The following is a 12,500-nucleotide window of genomic DNA, read 5'->3' as shown; positions in this document are numbered from 1 at the left end:
GAGCTGAACGAAATTATAACAGATATATCAAGGCAGCATATTTTGCGGAGAACTACGCTCAGAGGAAACGTTGTTGCCAGTGTCAATAGTAAGATGGACAGCACACCTTGACCCCCAGAGGTCAGAGTTTCGTTCTGCTGTTCACGAATACTAAATTGTGGTCCATTGTGGCCAACGAATATAATTACCAGGAACTCTCGTACAGGCAGCGGAGTGTACGCTTTTACATGATGTACGTATATTTATTGTGTACCTCTGTGTGTATGTGCATGTACGTTTGTATGTGTATATGTATATATAAATACACATGTATATATGTGTGTGTAAGTATATATATTTATGGGTGTATATATATATATATATATATATATATATATATATATATATATGTATGTATGTATGTATGTATGCATATATGTATGTGTGTATGATATATATATATTTGTATATACTTATATATTTACATATGTATATATATATGTATGTATGAATACTATGTGTGTATATAGATATATATATATATATATATATATATATGTATGTATGAATGAAAGCTATGTATATATATGTGTAACTGTGTTTATACATATATATATATATATATGCCTATGTGTGTATTTTTGTATATATGTAGGTATGCATATATGTATATATGTATAACTGTGATTATACATAGGTGTATGTCTGCCTCTCTGTGTGTGAGTGTGCATGTGTGTATGTGTGTCCGCACGTATTCATATTAGGGTAAATATGTATGCATGTACGTGTGCTTGTAGTGTGAAAGTTTCCGACAGAACCTGTATCCCAGAGTATAGAATATGTCTAAAGAAGCGACGAGATAGCGCCAATTTTGTTTTAAACCTATCAAAAACACAACGAAAAATTTTATAACCAGCGAAATAATGTAAGGCGAAAGCCGTAACATCATTTCATATTTCAATTTAATCCCATTTGAGAGTTAATTTTACTATACAGGCAAAAAACCCCACCAAATATTATGATAGTAACTGTAGCCTTGTTCCCTCAGATTGTGCGAATGATTCAGTCGTTCTACGAGATTGTTTCTGATCAGCGTAAACTTCAAACTGTCATAATTTTGGTATCTAATAGAATAAATTACTGCCTAAAGCTAAACCTCAGAAAACACAAATATATAGTGCAGATTATTAAAATTTGTATAACATTCCAAGAAACCTTCAGTAACGTGCGAACTATGATATTCAAAATATGTATCTAGACTATTCTTTGAAAGTTTTATGTATCGATTTCATATATCGATGAGCCGTATTCACGTATCAATAATGTGGCATTTAAGGAGTACAGGCATGTTTGTAGGAAGATGCATAATACTTTAGAAAAAGAAAAATACACTTCAGTTGACGTAACACGCTACGCCCTAAAACATCAAATTAATCTGTAATGCTGATTTTGTTTTCTCTCAGGAAAAATATTATTTTCTACTCAAGACACAAGGCCCGAAATTTTGGGGAAGGAGGTTAGTCGATTAGATCGACCTCAGTACGCAACTGATACATAATTTATCGACCCCGAAAGAATGAAACGCAAGGTCGACCTCAGAGGAATTTGAACTCAGAACATAAAGACAGACGAGATACCGCTAAGCATTTCACCCGGCATGATAACGTTTCGTATTCCTTTACTTCCCATAGGGGGCCACACACAGAGGGGACAAACAAGGACAGGCAAACGGATTAAGTCGATTATATCGACACCAGTGCGTAACTGGTACTTACTTAATCGATTTCGAAAGGATGAAAGGCAAAGTCAACATCGGCAGAATATGAACTCAGAACGTAACGGCAGACAAAATACCGCTAAGCACTTCACCCGGCGTGCTAACGTTTCTGCCAGCTCACCGCTTTGTCTCATAAAAGGTATTGGCTTAAAATTTTGTCACAAAAACGGGCATAATTTTTTTTTTTTTTTTTTTTTGCTTCTTGGAGTTCAGGGGCGGACAAAGTCGATTACAGGGACTCCAAAGGTACTTATTTTATCGACCCCAAAATAATGAAAAGCAAAGTCAATCTCTACGGGATTGCCGCTAAGCATTTTGCCCCGCGTGCTAAACGATTCTGCCGCTCGCCGCCTAACGTCTCATGAAAAATATTACTTTGCGACTTATGAATATCGATATTTTTCTCAATAAGAATGAATTAACTTGAAAATTATTGAATGCCAAATATCCAATATACACTCTAACACCTAGCGAATGAAGACTATAACTTAATGGAGACGGTGCAATAATAGACTAAGGAGTTTTTATTGGATATTTGGCATTCAATAATTTTCAGCTTCCTAGTATAGTTATTGTGCTTGCGTTTATGTAGAGTTTTGTTTATCACATTGACCAAGTGGATAGCCACATGTATTCCGGTGGAGATACATGTCATCCAGCCTACTTGTTACACAAATTGATGCCCTGGTGAAGCAACGGCAAACGAGCGGTGGTCCCCGGGTGACATTTTCACAGGCGCGTCGTATTTAGGTTGCTTTATAAGCCTGTGTTGGTGGCACGTTCTCAAGGGCTTCCAAGATTGGCACACGCCCTAGTAACACCACTGATGAGTGAATTATGTAAAGGAACAACAGTAGTGATGGCCAACAGACAGACTGTTCAGGGTGCATATCAATGCATAAGTTGAGTCTGTTAGGTTAAAAAACTGTATGTGTACTCGTGCGTGCGAAATTTTGTGATGAAGAGAAATGTATATATGGATACTTGCTTGAAGGTGTGGGTGATAGTGGATCATGGTAACAGCATGTGTATGTGTAAGTGGTCAATAATATATGTGCGTAGATGTACTGTGGTTTTGGCGTAGTTGAATGTGCGTGTGTAGATTGTGGTATATTGGTGTGCAGTTATGGCAACGTGATTGCGCATTTTATACAAGTAGGGTGGATGAACGATGCCGGAAGATAAGGTAGAACATAAGCTGTGGTGTGAAATATAACTCAGTCTGGTGTGGGGGCGAAATAGTATCGGCAGTACAATTGAAGGCATGACTGATAGAGGAGTTGTTGCGAAAGATAGTTACGCATTGCTGTTCGGTTATACGTCTCGCTAACCTGCGGTGAGTTTATCCAATGGGAAAGAAGCCACAGAATTAACAAATGCGACCCTTCTAATTTGACATGTGAAATATCTACTGTAGAGAAAGTGGGTGGGTTCAACTAATGTAGCAGTTTTCTGAATATAACGGCATATACCATACCATGCCCGGTAGCAAGAAAATTATTTGGTTCCCGTGGTAGAATTTCAAGACTTACGGAATAAAAAGTTTTGCAAAACAGCGGCCTTTCTATATAGGTAAACACAAATGCTACAAAAAAAAAAAAAAAGCAAAAAAACGCACACACAAACACGCAGATAACAGCATGTTTATGTATGTATATAAAATTCTATAAGTTTAAAGAAACTCTTCAATGCACATATGTTATCAAACGCCTAAAATTACGTAATTGTTTTTTTCGATGCTTTCGGCCTATGAACGGTATTTAAGCTCAAAGAAGCGTATTTAATTTCGTACAGATGTACCTTATATGTCAGCGTTTCGGAACAATTCATTCCCGTTTAAAAAGATTTTTTAAATATTTTTTTTCAAATGGTGTATACGGTAGCGAATGATATGTAGTCAGTCTGTATCTCACTTGCCAGAGTAATTTAATTATATTAAAGTTTTTATTTGGATGGTTTTATGATATATCGATGCCTTTTCTTTTGTATTTCATCATAAAATACGTTTTAGAATATGTGTAGATTTAGCCAGCTTTCAGTTAGATAATGAGCTTGTCCGTGTGCGCATAAATATGTATTTGCATGTGTGTGTTTGCGTGTGTGTGTTTGTGGGTGTGTGTGTGTGTGTGCCAATAGTGAATACATCAACACATTATACATTGCTTCTAGTTTGAAAGATAGATGCGTTTTTTTTTTTCATTTCTGACAAGAATATCTCTGATTCCTCCACTCCCGGTTCATAAGCTATACATATTGTAACATGTAATGTCATTTCTATTTTTTCTAATGGCAAATGTATCTCACCTCTATATCCCTCATGGTGTTTTCTTATGACATATAAGTCAATTAGAGATATATTTTCTGCCCAAGTAAATATAATATTTTGGAACACTGGCTTTTTACTACAGACTTCTAGCAGTGTTACAGATTTTCTTTTCGTAATACTTTTTCTGTCATTTCGACGTCAAATGTACGTAACTAGTTTTTTTTTTTCTTGATTACGTATTTTTTAATATTATATTGCCTTGTCTTAGCATTCTGCGTCTTTACCATAGAAGTTTTATCTATGGTAAAGCATTTTGAAATCCAAGATTATAAGAACATCTAAATTGCACTTATAATCTTGCTTTTTGTGAAGTTCATGAAACTGCATTGAAAGCGACTTCACATTGCGACGCTTTCTCGTGAGGAGATCGATTCACAAAGGAGTTGTCATTTTTTCATGTACTTAAAACACAGCATCAAGCAATATTAAATTTGCAAAGGGTAATTCGGTTTTGAATCTATGAATGAACATTTTGAAAGATGTTTTAAATCCTTTCTTGATTTTCTCAGCTGTACTCCATTTGCAATATCCGATATTCTAAGCACGTTATCACTTTTCGGATCACCTTTAATATCATACATGTTGCTACATATTTCCTTCAGTAAGAATAAGAATCTTGACCTGCATTATAAGAATATGAGAATTGCCTAAACCCATTTACTTATGCAAAGAAAAATTTGCACAAAAGGTAGAGAAATTTCTCGACTACATAATAATCGGTAGATCGATTTGTATTATGTTTATATATGTTTTTGTTTACTTAAATTTCTTTTTGAAGACGTTCTTGGATAATGCAAGAATAACAGGCTAAGATATAGAATTGTAGAATATGAGTGTTCCTTTTAGATGCCATTCATTCAAATCACGTGGTTATTTAGACAGCTCTGTTTCACGGATTCGATATGCTGAAAGTATTTTGACAACATTTATTCTATCTAAACTCGTTTTACTTATTGTTAGTAAACAGGCACTTAACCACATGTAGGGAGATCGCGAAATTGATTTTCTTGTCTTTGATGAAAGTTTATGTCTTTTAAGGGAGAATTTAAAGTTGTTTTGCAGGTTATATTTAATGGCTATACGTTATTGGTTATGCTTACGCGGGATTTCATTTTATATATCTCCTTTGTGTATTCTTTGTAGAAATGGATAATAACATCTTTTAAAATACTGTAACATATCACATATGCGTTCCTTGTTGACTGTACATAGTTTCTAGAAAATTTTATTGTTCAAATTTAAGTTTAACGCGGGAAGAAAATCGTAGTTTAAATGAGGGAACATAGCTTAATATTGGTCAACATAATTATAGGCAGAAATGTGCCCATACCCAAGCGTATTCATGAAAGAAACGATTTTGATCATAAGTCTCCTTCGATTAGATGAGTTTAATATTTCGAGAAGAGCAACGTCATATGGAATATGAGAAATATTTCAGATATATCGTTATTCCTTATACGCTCCATGTTGACCTGGTGTTAACACTTTCAAGTTCCAAACGTATTTCAGCAAATGTAATGGGCATACCTCAGAATATGCTAACTCGAAATCCTTTAAAGTGGAGAGATACTGACAGATGAAATATTAGTAAATATATGTAACAACACAAGCGATAAATTAGGCTGTCAGTGTGCAGAATTACAGAGGCATGACCTCAAAATTATATTTCTGCGTATCTGTGTGTTTGTGCGTACCTGCATGTTTTGTGTGCATATGTGGCCGTTAATGAAAGTGAATGTGTGCATGTATGTGTGTGTCTGTGATTATGTGTAGATAGATTGATAAATGTATAAATTTATATATGCTGATATAAATAAATGCGCGTTCATAAACTCATAAAGACGACAACTACATGTTACCGCTAGGACATTTGTGCTAACAGTATTTCAAGATTTTGGCATGAATGTGAAGTTATAAGTGAACTCAAACAAAATTACATTTCGACAACGTTACACTTGTAGAAAAGTTAGACTTTCAAGAAAATAATATTATCATGTTTCATGTCCTGACGAAACAAAACAGCTCTTGAACAAGAAATCGTGCGCATAATTCTTGGTTTCCTCTTCTCGAAATAGTAAACAAATCTATCCGAAATAGTTCACTAGCATCCTACAAAACGAAAATCGCACATACGCTCAAAAAAAAAAAAAAAATCATTTATTCGGATCTCTCTACCAATCTCCTGTAAAAAAGACATTGTATTTTCCTTAATACTAAGTTAATTCATAGATCCATTAATGGTTACTTTTGATTGTTACCCCTTTACCATTGCAGCAAATAACGTTTTCTTTAACCACTTGACTATCGATAACTTGTGAATGTAATTAGTTAGAAACTGCTTAGAAATCTTTCTGGTTGATAGTATCTTTCTCTACAATTTGTTTAATGGTATTATCTACAATTTACATTGAGGGTACATGCGTGTATGGAGCGTTCAACCAATTTCACGCTATTTTAAAACCAGGCATTGCAGATAATCAAACAAGTGAAATTTAGTCATCGAAAAACAATGATCCACCAACAAATCAATGTGTGTGTGTGTTTGTTTGTACGCGCATTTGTATGTATCTCTGTGTATATGTTTATGTGCGCGTGTGCTTTATTCATGTAATATAGGTACATCATTTATTTCCTTACAACTGTTTGTTTCATCGCCTGTTAGCGTCATCTTGACTTTTATTCAACCTTATAATTGTTGAAATAAATAAAAGAAAATCTAAAATTCACTTAATTTTTCCTTTATATACGTTATGTGTCCGTCTTTAAATAAATACTTGAATTTAATTATTATCATTTAAGCATTATTAGCAAGAAACTATTATAATAAACATTATCTGTTGATCGGTGGGACAGTTGAAACAACCACTTCTGATACAGTTAATATTTATCTGAGCTCTCTTTTGGGTAAAATAATTTGCTAATCGTAGATACAAAAGTCTGTGTATATAAAGACGCACGAACATATAAAAATATGTTTCTGTTTAAATGTGTGATTGTTCAATCATCAAACCTGATTGTTATCGCGTTTTTTATTCTACGTCCTGCGTTAATTCCGAAAAGTACTACGTCCCAGCCTCTCGTTGTAATCATATTTTCACATTAAATTTCATTATACCTATCAACTTTGAACAATGTATGATTAACATTTGCTACCTAGCATGATTTATTCTGTTTTTCTAAATTTGAAATCGTTATGTAGAGTGTAACTTAAGTTGTGGTCGCACATAAATTATTTTGTACATTGTGTTAATGTTTTTAACATTTCACCTCTTATAGTTAAATGCTTTGTTAGCCATTGCATTTCGATGAGAAATGATTTCGGTTCATTAAATATCTCATATATCATTTATAGGTAGTTGTTTATATGACATACTCAATCTTATAGGATATATATTTTAATACATTCATTGAATTATTCTTATTTATTAAATGGTTTTACGTCTGACGCCTCACTCTAAAATTTGATAACTATCCCAAAACGTTGTTCACTACTTCCTGCAGAATGAAAAGTACGCAGAAACATATGTTTGAAATGAAATGCATTTACACAACCACGCATGTATAAATCAGAAACATGTTTTCTTCCTTCTCATACTATCTCGCCACACACGAACCTAAAACGACATATTGGATTTTCCTTAATGGTATCTTAATTCAGATGGTTTATTCATGGCTATATTAGATAATTACCCTTCTCAATTAGGGCCACTTGCTGTTTTAGATAGCTGTTGCTTAGTTTCTATAGCTAACCGAAGATATTTTCTACGTATCATTGTTTAAAGTTGTATGATATAAATTAAAGCTGTTTTAAGTTTTTGGTAGTTATTTATATAAGCACTCTGACTTAATTCGAATAAATAATGCACAGACGCACACAGACACACGTACACACACATACACCTACGCGCACGCACACACGCATGTACATAATAACATGACTTACAAAGTGGAGTCACATGGGACGTCTTTCAGCTTGGCTTAACTCTAGACAGATGTCACTACGAAAGACGTGACCGAATGAAATTTTAGTAAATAAATTCCACATAACCGTTTGAACATAATATCATTAGTTAATGAGGACTATACTCTGAGAATAGGAGAACTTTGTTTCGCATAATTAAGTCTCTGAAGCAAGTTCAAGAGTGAAAACGCTATTAAAAATATAATAATTATTATTATTTGATAATAGTTGATATAACAGAATGGAAATTATTTAAAATTGGAGATAAGCAATGCGGTGACGAGCAGTGTATTATGCTTCAATATTTGATAATGCATTATGTATGTTATGACACAGTAGACAAAACGCATAAATGCAAAATTATTTGGCAGCATGAGTTGAAAGAATTTCGGAATAGTTAAACTCAATCACTGATATGCAACTAAACTTCTTTTGAAAAGTTAGCATCAAATGCTTTTAGCAAATTGTTTAGAGTAGAGTTAAATGTGTTTTTTAATGTTTTTCCTTCTTTTTTAATTTTGTTTTTTCAGATCAAGAGCGGAACCTTCAAGAATTGATTTATTACTAACGCAAAACAGCAATAATTTCTTGGAGAAATGAGGTTATATGATGTTCTTTTTTTTTTTGTCTTCAACAGCTTTATATTGATTTGTAATGTTAAGGGAACTTTTTCAGGGAAGGTTGTAATATTACTCGATTAAATCGACCTCAGACTTCTATTGAAAACTAATTATATCGATTCCGGGCTTAACAGACTCTACATCGGCGGGTTGCTGATTTCATGGCGTAGCGGCATTTAAGTAATTGTTGCATTCTATTTCGCTTACTAAATCGTATTTTCTATCCATTAATCTTACTATATTATCATTGTCATGTGACGTAATATATATGATTGTATTTCCATTCGACTGCGTAACCAATGACACGTCAACACTCTTGTTCGACTGCCTCGTAGTTATTTTCTTTTTACTGACATCAACAATTCACCGACCTGTTGATAGTCTCCGCTATATGATAAAGGAAAAGACTTCACGCTAAAATGAAAATAAATATTTCAGTCACTGTTTTCTCGACAAAGAGAATGGAACTCAAAACAGCATTTTCACTACCCTAGAAAAGGTAAACTTATGCCGTATTTGTTAGTGTACACAGCCTTCTATTATCCATTTCAAATTTTGTCACAAGGTCAAACATTTTGGGGAAAGAGTTAAATACTCTAAGTGCACTGATATTATCGTCTCCAAGAGGATGAAAAGCAAAGTCGACCTCGGTGGAAATTGAAATCAGATCGTAAAGACGGACGAATGCCACTAAGCATTTTGCCTGGTGTGCTAACGATTCCGCCAGCTCACCGCCTTACTGTGTTTTATCATTAACGAAAAAGACAGAAATCTGGCACAATCATTACTACGATGGACGAAATGGTTAGCGTAAATGCTTATGGCTTTACATTATGAATTCAAATACTAATGAGGTCTACTTTCATTTTATCATTTCGGGGTCCATAAAATAAGTACCACTTATCACTGGCATCTATGTAATTGACTATTCTCTCCCCTAAAATTTCTGGTCTTGCATCAGAATTTCAGAACATTGTGAATATATTAACCAAGATATAAAAATATACATACACAATTACACACCCGTGTGTGTGTGTGTGTGTGTGTGTTTATGCGTGTACCTTTTAATCATTAAGTCAGGAAAGAGTATTGCCTTTAATCGTTTATAGATTCCTCAAAACTAATAAGGTGAGTGTTTTCTCATTCTGCAGACTTCGCAAAACCTTGCAATGTATTAGTTACTGAGTGTATAAAATATAACCCATTCTATCTCAGAGGAGGAAAAAATATTTCTTTATCTGTGTATGTTGTAGGTTGTGGGGGCGCAATGGCCCAGTTGTTAGGGCAGCGGACTCGTGGTCGTAAGAACGCTGTTTCGATTGCCAGACCGGGCGTTGAGAATGCTTATTGAGAGAAAGCACCTAAAGCTCCACGAGGCTCCGCCAGAGGGTGGTGGCGAACCCTGCTGTACTCTTTCACCAGAACTTTCTCTCACTCTTTCTTCCTGTTTTTGTTGTACCTGTATTTCAAAAGGAAAGCCTTGTCACACTCTGTGTCACGCTGAATCTCCCCGAGAACTACATTAAGGGTACACGTGTGTATGGAGTGCTCAACCACTTGCACTTTAATTTCACGAGCAGGCTGTTCCGTTGAGTGGATCAACTGGAACTCTTGTCATCGTAACCTATGGAGTGCCGAAGGCATGCTGTAGGTTACACATGTAAACACCTCAGTTGTGGCTATTTAAAGCTGTGGAATTTCAACCACTGTTTCTACATCGAAGATATCTTGTAGTAATTACAGGACAGGAGAATCTGATCAATTGATATATAGCTTACCAACACACAAACACCGGTGTAGGTATTAATTACGAATGAGAGGAAATGCAGTTCCCCTTACTCTGTAATGTGTAATTGACACATTATCAGTATTTCATTCAAATGAGATTTATATAGGTCTGAGCTACAGTAACCTGTATCAGTCTTAACTGAGAATTTAACGTGTATCATAAGTAGAATAAAATACTATAAGTTTTGTCGAGAGCTTTTGGAATAGCAGAGTGAATTACTGTAGGAAGAGATGTAGATGTACCACAGGGAATACAATATAAACCGACAATATCTCGTCTTACTGGAATTTCCCACTGTATTTCGCCCTCTGTATTGCATGCTGCAATGTAACCAGACGACAGTTTGTAGATTATCTATTAAGAAATGGTTAACTAACTGTTAGTTGTGCATTAACATACGTTTCGATTTCTTAGGGAGAGGTTTACCCTATTTCATGGAAATAAAATACTTTATTTTGAATGAAATGTGTCAAAAATCCCATTCTTTATTGTATGAGAATTTGGGCCTACGATTTTGTAATATTGAACCATGCGTACTTTGTCTAAAATATGAACTGCTAAAATTACGACGGGAGACATCTAATACGTCTGTGCGCATTTTATGCTATCATATATAGTAGTTATATTTCAACATTCAGTGGGAAACAAAGAAGTGCGAAAGCACACATCCCCAAATTACACTTCTATATGTGTTCTCTCCACTGCAGCTATCTATCAGCGAATGGATAATTGGCCAAAATCATTGCTGCCGCGATCATGGTATACTTTCTTTATGAAAATAAGTGTATAAATTTTGTCGTGTTTCAAGACATCTTTGTGTCGTTTGAGAGTATTTCGGTGCTAGCATTACCAGGTCGAGTATGAACATTCGTGCATAAAAAAGTGTTATTGCTTGTGAGATTTGAGAGGTGTAAAATATATGGGTGAAAGTTTCTGTATACATAGTATAATGTATATGTATGAATATCACTTCACGCCCGCGTGTGCGTATATATATATATATATATATATATATATATATATATATATATATATATATACATATATATATGTGTGTGTGTGTGTGTGTATGTATATATATATGCATATAATATGAGCGTGTACTTTTTGTATATATATATATATATATATATATGCATGTATATATATATATGTATATATATATATATATATATATATATGTATATATATATATATATATATATATATATATATATATATATATATATATATGCATGTATATATATATATATATATATATATTTATATTCGCGTGCAGATGTATGTAAACGAACAAAATCGATTTAATCCCTAATTCTACAGCTACTTCATCAACACTCACAAACTGGTGTGAATTTGAGTGAATTTTAATCGGTTTAATTTGAAATTTAGTGATTGAATCTGACACATTTATGTTTTAATAGTTACAAAAACTATCTTGATGGCTGCAGAAAGAAGAAAAAATTAGATTAGGGATTTTCTCATTAGTAGTGAAAAGCGAAAACACTGGGAAATATAAAAAAATTTGAACTGTTGAATATTAATGATTACCCCACAAAAGAAAAAATAGAATAAGAATGCGCATAGGAGGCCGAAATTGGTGAACAATAAAAAAAAAAGGATAACGTAACGTGGAGGCGTGAAAAAAATCAACGAAACAAATTTCGGAATAAAATATTATATTTTGCTCTGTCTATTGATTGAACATTTTTTAATCAACAAAAAGGTTATTGAGAAAAATGTATAAATAAAATAAAGACCCCATTTTTTTCCCAAAGTGTTTTCTCTGATTTAATATGAATACAATTTTTCATAACAAAAAGAGAAAAATCTGGAAAAGTTAGTAAATATATTTTAAATGTTTTAATTAATGAATGCAAATTTATGTAAGATTGCGAAAGAATCACATGATTTAAAAAAAAAAAAAATTCGTTCAACACAGAGGCAAAATATTTTAATGCGATTCTGTTCAGCATTCGACTTTGTACAAAGTCAGAATCGTTTCGATCCATCTGGGTCGTTAGATATGTATCAGCGCGAACTGAGCT

General features: G+C 33.7%; 1 long non-coding RNA gene across 1 annotated transcript in view; it reads left to right on the top strand.

The window, feature by feature from the left end:
* LOC128250446 (uncharacterized) overlaps positions 1-12,500 on the top strand; it is a 562,297-nt gene that overhangs the window by 360,875 nt on the left and 188,922 nt on the right. The window contains exon 5 of the long non-coding RNA XR_016237754.1: positions 8,574-8,644. This is a non-coding gene — a long non-coding RNA (uncharacterized LOC128250446). The remainder of the gene's footprint in view (positions 1-8,573; positions 8,645-12,500) is intronic.

The sequence above is a fragment of the Octopus bimaculoides genome, chromosome 21 (genome assembly GCF_046866305.1).
Source record: "Octopus bimaculoides isolate indiv1 chromosome 21, ASM4686630v1, whole genome shotgun sequence".
Classification (NCBI taxonomy): Eukaryota; Metazoa; Mollusca; class Cephalopoda; order Octopoda; family Octopodidae; genus Octopus; species Octopus bimaculoides.
This window is presented reverse-complemented; position numbering and strand designations above follow the sequence as displayed.